A 14,501-nucleotide genomic window follows, 5' to 3' on the forward strand; every position below is an offset into this window, starting at 1 on the left:
CTGGAAGTTGACTCACTGAGTTAGGAACCAAACCCAAGTGGTCTTGCATTTATTGGATTTTTCGTTTACCGGGAATTGCAAATAACATTCTGTTGTGCATGAATCTGACTGATATGAGTTTACTGTAGTGTTTTGATCATTATGAGAAATCTATATGGAATAAAAATAATATAAAATATGTTCTGGAAACCTAAGACATGTATGTTTCAGTGGTGATTTTTGGTGAATTAATTGAGATGATATGATCGGTGAAATAGTACAATCTTTCAAGTAGAAATTCTGTCACAATGAAACTAGCTGCTGAGTTGTGTAGGAATGCATGAAATATGATAGTTTTTATATAATTGTTGTATTTTGACCAAAATACCCTTGCGGGGAATAGTTGCTAGTTTGATTGCCATGAATTGACCAAATTGCCCTTATGGGGAATAATGGTTAGTTAGTCTTTGTTTGTTGACCAAAATGCCCTTACGGGAATAATTGCTTGTAAGTATGTTATTAATACATGACACGAAAGTAATTGCTCACTCGTGTATCGTATCACAATTGTACTTGTTTAAATCACACACGGTTCACAAACGAAACACGAAACATGATACGTGCATAGGTATTATGTGCCGAGTCTAGAGACTCGTTAAACGTTCCGATACTTAGAAAATCTCTTTGTTATTTTAGAACGCTAGAGAGTTTTCTACGACGCGCATCACTCGGTGATCTAATTTGGAATATTCTTCGCAAACAGTGAGTTCACTTACCCCGCTCTTTGAACTGTTTTCAAACGTTTTTCACTTGGGGGAGATAACATACTCCGATAAACGCATTTTTGAGATAAACACATATTTAAGATTTTGTTATAAATTATATATATCACTTGTAGAGGCTAAGCGGCACGTAACCCTTGAAGTCCCACGCATCGAACCGGTTAATATTTGGAATAGCGAGTCACTGTTGAGTAGTACTACTGGGTTTGACAAACCCCACCCGACGCTAAGCTCAACTGGAGGTTGAGTGGGTGTAATTTTTGGCTAACACTTACCATGGTCTGGGTTGACCTGGTGACGGGCACTTGATAAACAGTCAGCTTCGGTCTCGAACCACTTAGTAATACTTGTTGTATAGATTAGCTACCTATCGATATATAATTTGACATAACATTATCTGGTAACACTTAAACGCTGTAACGTGGTTACACACTTAAACGCTGTAACGTGGTTACACACTTAAACGCTGTAACGTGGTTACACACTTAAACGCCGTAACGTGGTTACGCAAAACATTTAAACGCCGTAACGTGGTTACGCAAAACATTTAAACGCCGTAACGTGGTTACGCAAAACTTTTAAACGCCGTAACGTGGTTACGCAAAACACTTAACGAAAACGCTGAACTCAAACGCTAAACGATTTATCTTATATAACTTGTGAACTCACCAACCTCGTGTTGACCCCTTTTAGTATGTTATTCTCAGGTAGCCGAGGCGGGCGCGCGGTTTAGGAGCATGCATTAATTGTTAAACATCTTACTCTGCAAACTTAATTTTAACATTTACATTTGGTTTTAAGTCGTCCTGCGTGACGCAACTTTTGAATTAAGGTTTTACGCTTCCGCACTTATTTTTCATTTAAACGTTTTCTTTGGTTTGGTTATAACTAATGATTCCGATCCTGCCAGTTCACACCCTCTGACGGTAAAACTCCGTTAGTGGATTTTGAGGGTGTGACAATTGTGGACGGGCCCTGCATCAGCAGAAGCGGTTGAGGCACGAGCTGACGACAGCCATGCACCACCTGTGTCCGCGTTCCCGAAGGCACCGAGTCCAGAGTCCTTTCTTTTTCTTTTTTTTTTTTTTTTTTTTTTGGGTTCAAAAAGAGTGTAAATGGAAAAGGTGTAGTTTGAAAACTAGTTGCAAAATTGGTATTGTTTATTTATTTTCCTTTTATTTATATCCAGTGAATTGTAATTCTTTTTTATTTTTCATGAATCAACTGTTATACTCCTTTAAGAATTTGAATCGATCTCACTCTATTTGTCAATTTAGAGATGCCATGTAGTCATCTGTCCACACTTATCTCCTCAAATTGTGGCCTGGTGATAGGAGGCTTGGGTTTTCGAATAGAGACTCAAGTTCGATTTCCACTTACGTCACTTTGGGTGGATATTGGCATTGAAGAATTTGAGCTGGGCCTTGTGCAAATGTTGTCAATTCGAACCCTGAGCCCACCCGGTTTTCGTCCCACTGTGTGTTACGCCAAAGAGTTCTGCTCTTATGATGATACAATTACTGTCAAGTGGCAGTCGGCGATATGGTTTTCCGGGAAAACGCCTAAACCAAACTCTGAAAGCCAATGTTGGCCCAGCTAAAAAAGCATAGAGATATATGAATCACCTTGTGTTGTAAAATGCAGTTTGATAAAGAGATGGGAGCTAGATTAATATTTAACCGATGTAAATTGTTTTGTTTAAAGAAACGACTAAAGACTTAAAAGACATAAAATTATAAAAGATTGTAGCATATGATTTGGAGATAACCAATTAGACATTAGAATCCTCTTAGTGCCATGAAATATTTCGGACGTATTCACTTATGAATGCTAAAAAATTAAAGCCGGCTAAGATAATCACAAAAACTCACACAATCATGCTATAGACAGACATAAACCAACTGATTTAAAGAAACAAGTTTAATTATCAATCAGATGTGACATAGGATTTCTTAACTAGGTTCTTAGATGTCAACGGCTTACTAATTATAACCCGTACTCGGGCTGAGCACAGTTCGGTTCGGTTTGGTTATTGGGCGAAAGCCAAACCGAAACCGAAGTAATAATTTATTTGAATATACAAACTGTTCGGTTTTCGGTTTTCCGATTTTTTGGTTTTCGGTTTTTCTGTTAATTTCGTTTTCGGTTCGGTTATTTTCGGTTTTTTTTCAATTATGTGTTGGCATTGCCGAAAAAGAATTAAAAAATAAAATGCATATTTTAAGCTTGTATAGGAATGTTTTAGAGTACCACAGTCCACGTATATATTGAATTTAAAAAACAAAAATAGGCGCGCGTCACATGGAACTATACGAATCCAAGTTGCTAAATAAAGTTTAAAAATTAAAAAGAATTAAAAGTTTAGTCTCAATCTTCATTTATAATCTTATTTATTTATTTTAAAAGTTTAGTCCATTCCTCATCATCTTGATAATGTTTATCATCATCAATCGGTTCGGTTCGGTTTTTTTCGGTTTCTTAAAAATGGATAACCGAATCGAAACCGAATTTTTTGTTTTTCAAAAAATTAACCGTCGGTTAATGCTTCGGCTCAATTTTTCGGTTAATTCGATTTCGATTCGGTTAATTCGGTTTTCTGCTCACCCCTAACCTGTACGTACTAGTTTAAAGAAACCCCTAACTCGGTTCTAGATCCGTTTATTTAGACCTTTATTGTAGGAAGTTCTCACATTTTACCAATTTACTGATTTATTTGTCTATTACCAATTAAATATCAAGCTCTGGGTTAATGATTGATATATAACCAAAAGATAAAATGAATCTAACCTAGAATGGAAAACTTCATTGAAAGATAGATGCAATCCACATAAACAAACCAAGAAATTAATACATAATATGCAACCATATACATCACAAGATCAAGATAACATGCTAGTTAATCACACTATCATAGTAAACATCCAAAAATATACCAATTAACTAAGATTCATTGTAGTCTAATCAGCTATAGAGCAGTTAGCCAGCTATAAATATTCAAAATCAGAATACAAATCGAAAACATAATGAAAAGGTTTGAGTTACATGGAATGTAAAGACCTGGATCCATTGGAGACGTGTTCGCGTAGCTGAATGGCCAAATCTTCGATTCCTGAGAACTCTAGCCTTCATTGATGTTATTCGGGTTGATTAGAACTCCTAAAAGTTCTCCACACTAGTTAAGTCTTTGCTTTATAATTAACAATAAGGTATTGGGTTCAAAGTTTCAAACCAATGTTTTCAGACCCGGTCCGGACGTCGACCCGGACGCCTTACCAAGTCAAAGGTCGGACCGACCCGGCATGGCCGATCGGTGTTTGACCCGGATGGCATCATAAATAATTTAAATATATATTTACACATATATATAATTCATATACATATAAAAATAATAATAACCAAAAACTTTAATGCTTATTTATATTTTATAAATGTTTTTTAAATATATATATATATATATATATATATATATATATATATATATATATATATATATAGGAAAAGTGAATACGGAGCTGTTAGCCGTATAACACGCAAAACAGTCAATACTACGTAGTTTTGATTAGAGTCTTTAATTCAATTAAAATCACTTCCATATTTAAATGAAACATTCATAAAATCACATCCCTCCAATATTGTTCCTCCTCTTTACCAATATGCAAAGCTACTTCTCTCATCCTCAGTCATTTTAATTTTTAGAAGCACATTACAAATAATTTCTTTTCTGCGACTCCATTTCAAAGACTTACAGTGTCAAATTATCAATAAAAAAACTTAGTTTAATAAGATGTAAAATTATTGCCATTAAGTCATATTTCAATAGGAAAAAAATCGACGTGATTAATATATATAATTGATATTCTTAGTGTGGCTTTTCAATTGAATTCAAGCACTCTTAAAATTCATTGATTGCAATAAACAAATCACCATTCAAGATATGATAGTTGTAAAGGTTTATTGTTTTCTATAAAATTTTAAGTCATTGGAAGTGGTTATAACATTCATGTGTGGCTAAAGTTTCTTAAAAACTCATTTTTATGCTCGTAATAACTGTAATAAAAAAATTCATCAACAAAAATAAAGCACTAAGTATGAAGAAAAAAAAGGTGTAGATAAGAGGGCTACACCTACAAACTAAAAAGGTGTATGAAGGAGATAATATTGCATAATTTTATGAACCTTCATATAAATAAATATGGAAGTGATTTTAACTAAATTAAATTATTTTAATCAAAACTACGTATGAGAGAAGTAGCTTTGCATATTGGTAAAGGGGAGGAACAATATTGGAGGGATGTGATTTTATGAATGTTTCATTTAAATATGGAACTGATTTTAATTGAATTAAATGGCTTTAATCAAAACTATGTAGTTTTGACTATTTTGCGTGTAAGATTATACGTCTAACAGTACCGTATTCATTTTCCCATATATATATATATATAATTTATGTTTGATCAATAGAGATATAAATGAAGCTTAGTTGGTTGGCTCATGGGGTAATTATTAAAGCTTCTATCTCTGAAATGATCCAAGTTCGAATCCTGGCATACACATTTCATTTTGGATTTAATAAAATATGGGTTTTACCGGTTCACCCGTCGAATCAACCGGTACAGGCCGACCGCCACCCGCAAAACCCGGCTGGGTTTTTAGAAACGTCCCAGATACACTGACCCTGCCCGACATAAGGACCGGGGGTCCCGGTTGGACCGGTCCGACCGACCGGGCCAAGCTTCAAAACACTGATTCAAACCTCTTTCCTCTTTCTGATAAAAAAAAAAAGAAAAAAAGATCAAACTTCATATATATAAAAAATAAAGTATAGGTTTCATGGTCCCTCACAGGCCTGTGATGTATGAGGGTGAAATTTATGGAAATTGGGGCTGGAGCAGACAACCTGCTGAGGAAAATGAGATGGATGAACTAAGGTTATTGTTGATGTGTTGTCAACAGGTGGTGTTGGGAGATGGTATGGATAGATTGGTGTGGGATTTTGAGGATAATGAAGGATTTTCAGTGAGGAGTTTGATAAGGGGTCTAGATGATCTTAAACCTCATGATGAGAATTATGTATGGAATGGAACAATTGGGTTCCTAAAAAGGTAGGAATTCACACTTGGGGAGTGGAAATGGGCCGGATTCTAGTTTTGTTAGAGCTTCTTAAAAGAGGTATTGTGGTGACGACGGCGGTATGCCCGATATGTGAAGAAGAGTTGGAGTCGATGGAGCATTTGGTGATTTCGTGTCAGTTCGCCCAAACTCTGTGGAGTGTAATCTCATCGTGGTGTAAGGTGTCTTCTATTTTTTCTTTCTCGGTTAAAGACTTGTTAGAATTACATCGATTCTCCTACTTCCCTAAGCGGAAAGCAAAAGCGTTTAATGTGGTGTGTTTAACGACGATTTGCTGCATTTAGCGCGCGCGAAATGCTCTTTTGTTTGAAGGTAAATAGATTAATATTAATAAATTGGTTGGCGAGATTAAGGCGCTAAGTTTCCTGTGGGTAAAGAACCGAGGAAAGAACCGTAGTCTCACATGGGAGAAGTGGCGGGGATTTAATTTCATGTTATAGCGGGCGGGTGTTCGAGAAGCGTATCTCATTTTGTTTGTGTCTGTTTTGGTATAATGAATGGGGGTGGTTTTTTGTTTCTTTGTTCATTGCTAGTGTCTTGCTTGTAACGGTAGTGTTATATTAATAAAGTTTTGATCGATCGTTAAAAAAAATAGGTTTCATCTTAGCCGGAATGGCTTGAAACTTTGAAAGTGATTTCCACAATTCCCCAAAATTTATAATATTACATTTGTGAGAGATGTTTGCATTTGCATAGGATGTTATACAATGTTATCATGCTTCTTTTACTTCCACATGTGTCTAGAACTTGACATTTGGCTTCTTCAAACTTTACACCTGCCATCTTCTTACTCTATTTTCTTCTTTTATTCTTTTTACCTCCCAGCCTTTGGTTCTAGCGTCTTCATTCAACACCCATCGAGATCCCCACCATCGTCTTCACCGTGTTCAACCGCCACCGTCATCATCACCATTGTTTTTAATACGATGTTGTGTGCTGCTGATCGAGGGTTTCGTGGGTGAATTTGGAAACCCTAGATGGTGTGGTGACGGCGAGGTTCGGTGGCCGGTCCTGTTTCTAATGATAGGGTGGTGGCATGGCGGTGTTGGTGCCCCACAATTGAGCTATTGTTGCCGGGTTCCAAACCTGAAGAAACACTAGGTGAACCCTGGGCAGATTATAGATAATCTGGGGGTTAAGTAATGTTTCCCACGAGGATGAGGTCTAGCAGAGAAGGTTATTCTTCAGGGGACCTGCAAAACAGACACCGTAAGCTCGTCACTGAGAAGGGGGGGTTCCTCCTTGTGACCACCCTCCGGCGTGAGAATCAGACTAGATTGCTCTGAATATAAGTGTATATTAAGAGATTGCTAGATAAGATTGAGATATCAGATGATGTCCTTACCATTCCAAGGTGTTGGAGTATTTATAGCCGAAGGTAGGTTTCCTAGAAGGTACAGCCGGCTGAATAGTATTCCTGTTCCACCAACAGTGGACTACGCACAGGCCATGCTGGTTGGTGAATAGGCTACGGCCAACAGTAAAGGTCGGCTGTACACTGTTCCTTTACTGCCGGCTACGCACTGTTCCACCAACTGTAGGCTGCGCACGTCCCATCGTAAGGGTTGGTGAGTAGGCAGCGGCTAATAGTGACAAACAGTAATAGAGGGTGCTCCTCCTCGTATTGTTGTCGGTGAGCTGTCACCCTGTGATTGGTTCATGGGCTGTTCTGGTCAAATTGTCTGTTCCGCCCATACCTTAGTAGGTATAGTACGAAAGATCTTCCAGAAGCATACGGACTGGCTCATTTAGGCGGGAGTATTCCTGCCTTGCTCATTCCTTCATGTGACTACTGAAGTAAGTAATGCCTTGTGCGTGTAGCTTTGCTGTTAGTGCGGGTAGCCTTCCCTGATGGCTTGTAAACGCAGCTGCGGGAACAGGCGGGGTACTTCACCATTGGGAGGCTTTCCCTGCGTGTACAGCTGGCGTACTGCGCGTAAGGTTCTCTGAGCATGGTGGGTCCTGCTGGAGCAGTTGGTCGTTGCGCAGACGTCCCTGTTCAAGGTGAGTCTTGCGGGTCCAACTGGGCTCTGCTGGGACCTACCTCTTCAAGTCCCCCCAGTCCAATGTTCTTCTCATGAATTATTAATAAGTGAGGTGAACTTTTGGACTTAGCAAGGGGTTTTGAAAAGGGGTTTAGTTTCTAGGTTTTCCGTGGTGATTCTCCCCGCGGTTTTCCTGATGTCACGCAGAAATTCCCGACTTTTCTGCTTGATCTTAGGGTATGAAGCGGGTAGGTTTGTAACCTCCTCGCAAGTCAGGAGCGTTGAGTCCCACTTGTATGGATTCTCCATGGGGTTTTGGTAGTTTTCAACATATTGATCAATTATGCTAAAACCACCAATTCCATCTTGGAGTTTCAAGCAATATAGTTCTCGACGTTCCCGTCATGCGGGGATGTTATTCCCGTTTCCGCAAGCATGGCCCAAAAGATCCTTCTTGGTTTGAATTCCCTGCAGAGTGCTAAGTATGTGAAGGGTTTTGCCTTGACACTGTACCCGCACTCGTCTTACGGTTACTTTACTTCCAAGGTATTCCTGGCGTCAATTCCCTGCGGGTGCTAAGTATGTGAAGGGTTTTGCCTTGACACTGTACCCGCACCCGTCTTATGGTTACTTGGTTGCCAAGGTAAGGGGTATTTTCCCGCTTACTTTTGAATCTTTTTGAATTTTTTTGAAATTCGAAGAGTTGGTGAAAGGATAAGAACAGTCCAAACCTCTGAAATGTCGTGCGACGGTTTCTTCTGACTGTGTCAGGACGTGCAGGAAGTTATGGTGACGTGACAGTACATGGTCATGCCAGTCGCTTTTTCAGGCGCGTGGGCACGATTTTTCGGGCGCGTGGCCGCGAAATTAATGGTACGCGTCCTTTCAACAGCTGTTGCCAGCTTGCTTTTTGCCACGTGTCATAGTTTCATTGCACCTTCGCTTTGTCTCTCTTCCGCATTAAATTCATCGCATTAATTGCGATTAGTATATAAAGGGGGAGAGGGTTCTTTGTAATCCACACTTTCACTCTTCTCTTCTTTTTAAGAACGATTTCCGGCGAATACTCATCTTTCAGTCGAGCATTCCCTTGAAATCGTTTTCTTCTTTCTTTTTGCAAGATGTCGTCTCGTGATCTCGAATCTACAGCCAATGACAAGAGTACTGCTGGCGAGTGCCAGTGTGCTCTGCCTGGCGATCTGTATCAGTACATCGTCAGGAAGTTCATGCTCGAGTCTCTCGAGCCTGAGTTTCCTGAACCCCACCAGACGGTGTATGATGCCCCCAGAGGCAATATCGGGGTTTATGCTGCATTCTTTGTTTATAGGAATCTTAGGTTCCCATTGACAAAGTTTGTTTACCGTGTCCTTGAGAGGCACGGTGTGCACCTGACCGAGGTGCACCCGATGGCGATTGCCAAGATCCGGCACTTCGAGTGGGTGTGCCGGATTCTGGGCATTGAGCCCTATGTTGACCGTCTGATGACCTTCTACACTTGGAGGTGCATCCAGGGGTGGTACACGTTGATAACCCGGATTAAGGGTTTGAAGATTTGCGCAACCGAGCGCAGTCTTCGCTCGTGGAAGCGAGAGTTCTTCTTCATCTCCGCTCGCGCCATCCCCCTTGCCATGAAATTTAAGAACGGGCAAGCACTTCCCAGCCTTCACGCCTCCAACTACGAGGAGGCGGAATGGTTTTCGAAGATATCCCGAGTCCAATCTCCGGTTTACCGGTTTGCGAAGTCCGGGATGGTGATGCTGGGGATGAGCCGGGTGTGGAAGGATGCGGATGCGCATAAGATCCCAATCGTCCTCGAATACGGTTCGAACTTTGTTCCTTACGGTATGCTTTGTTTCTTTTTTTTGATTTAGAATCTCTTCTAACTTTTTTCTGTTTATTTCAGAGGGGAACGACATGCAGTCGCTCCTGAACCCGCGGGAGGCTGACGGTCCCGCTCGGATGGGTACTCGCGCTCTAGACGAGAACGAGTTGCCCATCCTAGAACAAACTGCGGATCGGTTCGTGGAGGTCTATCCGCTAGGCCATGAGATCCTTAGCGCCAGGCGGCCAGGTAAGGCGCTATTCGACCCTCGACCCCTCAATGTTGAAACCTCTGCTGGAATTCCTTTAATCGTATGTTCTGATGAGGAATCCGCAGATGGTCCTCCGTTGGTGCGGAAGAAGAAGGCTGCCGGCGGGAAGGGGAAGGAGAAGGTGGCCTCCACTGCCGATCCGGCGCCTCGGTCTAATTCGGAGACCGAGAGCGAAGAGGTGGCGGGGAATCCCGGTGGTGATAAGACCACCGCTCCGGAGGCTGCGACTGTCACCTCCGGAGAGCCCAAGAAGACGACGGTGAGCGGCGCAAAGAGGCCGGCTCCATCGGGTTCGTCCCCGCCTCTCCGTACCTTTAGGCTCAAGAAAACCCGTAAGTACAACTTCCTTTAGCTTTTATCTTCATAGCTTAATATCATTTAACACTTATCTTCTTTGTGCAGGCGTGGATGTTGACGCATTCCAGGGTGGAGCGCAGAGTAGTACCTTCCCGCCAATGACGGTAGGCACGGTCAGCCTACCTGAGGCGACGACCCAGGCGCCTGCGCCTGCTTCCGCTGGTTCAGTTGCTCACTCCTTTGAGCCGACTGTTCCAGCTGTGATGACGTCACCGCCGGCTGTGAGTGCTATTTTTACCGCATCTTTCACCAAGCCGGTGGTTACTTTTGCTGCGGATTCCGCGGCGGCGACCGCGGCGGCTTCTACCATGCCTCCGTCATCGGCAACGACTGCCGATCCGTCAGGTATGCACGGGGGTTTTCGCCAACCTCTGCCTCCTTCCCATCTGCCTGACCTCTTGGATGGATTTCCCTTGGGTTCAGGTGACGGGTTTGGCGGCTATCGGCCTGTAATTGACCCTACAGGTGCGTAGGGTTCTTTTGGCCCATTATATATATATTTTTTCTTTATCATCTTTTCCTAACTGCTTTATGTTTTTTGCAGTGTCGGATTCCAATGAAGTGTATGTTCCACGATGGAACATTCGCCGAGGAACAACCCTTCGCACCCCTGTGGAGTGCGTGGAATGGGCTCGTCACGCTGCTCCCAGTGGTGCGTTGGGGGAAGCCATGGCTAGCTACCAAGAGGGTAGGCTAACCAGTGAGCTTCGGGTTCTCCTGGCCCGGATGCAGCCGCGCGTCGAGCTGCTTTGTCGTGAAAACGACAAGTTAAAAGCAGCTCGCCTTAAAGAAGTGGCTCAGGCGCGGGCTGTTCGGGAGGAGAACCAAAGGCTTTCCGCAGTGGCTGCGGAAAAGGAGAAGGCCTTCAAGGCCCTCGAGGTTGAAGTTCAGGCTCGACTCGAGGCCCGTTCCAAGGCTGCCCAAGCTGTTAATGAACAGCTTCGGCTGGCTAAGGAAACTGCAAGGAACGCAACCGAGAGGGCCACCAAGGCTGAAGCTGTTGCTGAGCCTCTACGCGTGAAGAATGAAGAGCTTAAAGCCAAATTAGAGGCTCTCCAGCAGGCTCATGATGCCTTGGCGATGGAAGACGCCAAAAAGCTCCAGGAGATCTTGGACCAGAGGGGGGTGCTTGACCATACTGAGCGGAAGCTAAAGGGCGTCGAAGAGGCTGCGGCTAAAGAAGTGTTGCTTGCCAACCTCAACAAGAGTGAAGCCGAACACGCCCGTAACGAAGCTCAAGCTGCCCTCCAAGAAGCTCTGGTTGCCAAAGAATGGCTTCTTCGAGAAGCGTTGTCTCAGGTATGCTTTTCATTTCTTTACGCTTTTCTTTGTAGATAGAAAAGGTTTTGATACTTGTATTTTTTCTTTGTAGGTTGTGCATCGGGTCTTCTCAGAGACCTCTTATGATGATGCTATGAGCGCAGCCCTCAACGCTTCTCACGAGGATGGGGAAAAGGCCGGCTTCCTGCTTGGTCTAGGGTTCGTTGAGAAAGGCATCCCGCCTTCCAACTTCCCTTTGTATGATGTTGATACTGAAGCTATTTACGACCAAGCAGTGAACCAGTATGCCGCCTTCCCGCATCCGGTGGTGGAGAAGGTGAACGAAGTCGCTGCTGCTGATGATGGGCTAGCTATTCTTAAAGCTTTCCTTGAACCACCACGCTCTACTAATGGAGCGGGTCCAAGTGGAAGTGGTCCTGAAGCTTGATTCTGAAGATCCCTTTCCACCATTAGCGTAGATTTTTGCTTTTGTATAACTATCTTTGTAATATTTGAATTTGATGGAATAAAGATTGTGTTAGTTCTTTGCCTTGTTTATTTTACGCATGTTTTGATCTAACTTAGCAATTTCTTTAGTACTTAGATAAGTTAACTTTTTAACGTGGTAAATTATAAGTTTGTTTCGCTTCCTCTTTCATGATTGTGCGGGTATGACCGTCACTTACACTTAGTAGGATGGCTTAACTTTACTTATATCTGACCTGCATGGAAGTTTTCCTCATCTTTTCCTTTGAAATTTTCTAAGTGTTCAGAATAAGTTAACCTTTGAACGTGGTAGATGGTAAGTTGAAGTGTTGCTTCCTTGTTCGTGATTGTGCGGGTAAGACCGTCACTTGCACTTTCAAGGATGGCTAGACTTTACTTACATCTGACCTGCGTGTAGGTTTTCCTTAAAACTTGAGATTTCTAGCGTTGTGTTTATGCGGGTTTTGCCGCCTTCCACACGTAACGACTTACTTCTTCCCCCATTTATGCGGTGAATACCGGCACATTAGTGCGGGAAGTTCATAAGTATAAAGGTAAGGCTATCAACACATTGTGAAAGGAGAATCATTTCCATTAGAAGTGGCTCTAGGCCTTTTCTTTACAAGTTTGGAATTGATCTACATATAACATTTGCGTAATTGAGCTCCATTCCATGTTCTTGGGATGGGAGTGCCATCGAGCCTTTCGAGCCGGTATGCGCCCTTTCCCAGGACTTCTTTGATAATGTATGGCCCTTCCCAGACCGGGGCCAGCTTTCCCGGGCGTTCTTGGTTCGAAGCCTCGTTGTTACGCAGTATGTAGTCTCCTACATTGAAGTTGCAGAGTTTTACCCGCGTGTTGTAGTACTTTTGCATTTGTCGCTTGTAGTTCTCTTCACGCACTGCGGCTAAGTCTCTGCGTTCCTCGGTTAGCATAAGGTCCAACCGTCTTTCCGCATCATTGTCTTCTGGCTGAATCAAGACCCTTGGTGAGGGTAAACCAATTTCGACCGGGACCATGGCTTCAGTGCCATAAGTGAGACTGAACGGGGTTTCTCCCGTACTGGCCTTCTTTAGCGTTCTGTTTGCCCAAAGGACGTGCGGAAGCTCGTCCACCCAGCCGGATCTGTGTTCCAAGAGTCTTTTCTTGATGCCTTCGACGATGCTCTTATTTGCTCTTTCCACCTCACCATTACCTTGCGGGTGTGCCACTGAGGTAAAGGTGTGGGTGATTTGAAGTTCTTTCAGCCACTGTTGTAGCTTCTTGTCAGCAAAGTTGGTGCCGTTATCGCTCACCAAATTCTGTGGAAGTCCAAAACGACAAATAATAAATTCCCAAATAAATTTTTTGATATGCTTCGCAGTTGTTTGGGCTAAAGGTTTTGCTTCTATCCACTTGGTGAAGTAATCTATGGCTACCACTAGGAACTGAACATTTCCTACTGCTGTAGGAAATGGGCCTGTCACATCGATGGCCCACTTCTGAAACGGCCATGAAGAGGTGACTGGAACAAGTTCATTCTTCGGGCGGTGCGTGTTGGGTGCGTAGAGCTGGCAAGACCTGCATTTTCTGATGTATGCCAGCGCATCCGTATGCATCCCCGGCCAAAAGTATCCCGCGTTATTTAGCTTAGCTACAACAGCGCGGGGACCTGCGTGTACTCCACAGATGCCTTCGTGTACTTCCCTTAGGAGGTAGTCAGCATCTTGGTTGTCCACGCATCTCAAGAGTGGGCCAAGAAAGTTACGTCTGTAAAGGATGTCATCAATGAGTTGATAATTCAGCGCTTTACAGCGTAGTTTTCTTGCCTGTGCTTTTGACTCTGGTAGTGTGCCTGCCGCAAGGTATTTTATTATTGGTGTCATCCACGTTTCTGTGCCGGTTTGGATGACACAAATTTCCTTGTGCGGGACCGAAGGTGCCTCGAGGAGTTCAATGCGGATATCTTTTCCTAAGTGGGTGAAGGCTAATGATGCAAGCTTGCTTAACGCATCCGCAGATTTGTTTTCACTTCGCTTGACGTGTATGACTTTGCAGTCGTTGAAATCGCGCATAAGGGATTTTGCTTGTGCGAGGTACAGGGCCATTGTGTCGTTCACGGCCGTGTACGTCCCGTTGATTTGATTGGCTACTAACATGGAATCCACGTGGGCTTCCAAGTTTTTCACTCCCATCTTACGCGCAATTCTCAGCCCCGCCAAGAATGCCTCATACTCGGCTTCGTTATTCGTACTTGGAAAGTCCAGTCGAATAGCGTAAGTGTATTCTTGGCCTGCTGGGTTGGTTAGTTTCAGCCCTGCGCCTAAACCCTCGTTACTGGCTGCTCCATCAGTGTAGAGTCGCCAGACATCATTGATGTCTTGTGCTGGAGAGGGTTGAGCCTCTTCCTGGCACTCTTTTTCCCACGATGCAGGCACTTCTGCAATAAA

This window comes from Bidens hawaiensis, unplaced genomic scaffold (assembly GCF_021521415.1).
Source record: "Bidens hawaiensis isolate Kalapana, Puna unplaced genomic scaffold, B.hawaiensis_p1.1 tig00007983_1, whole genome shotgun sequence".
In the NCBI taxonomy this organism is placed as follows: domain Eukaryota; kingdom Viridiplantae; phylum Streptophyta; class Magnoliopsida; order Asterales; family Asteraceae; genus Bidens; species Bidens hawaiensis.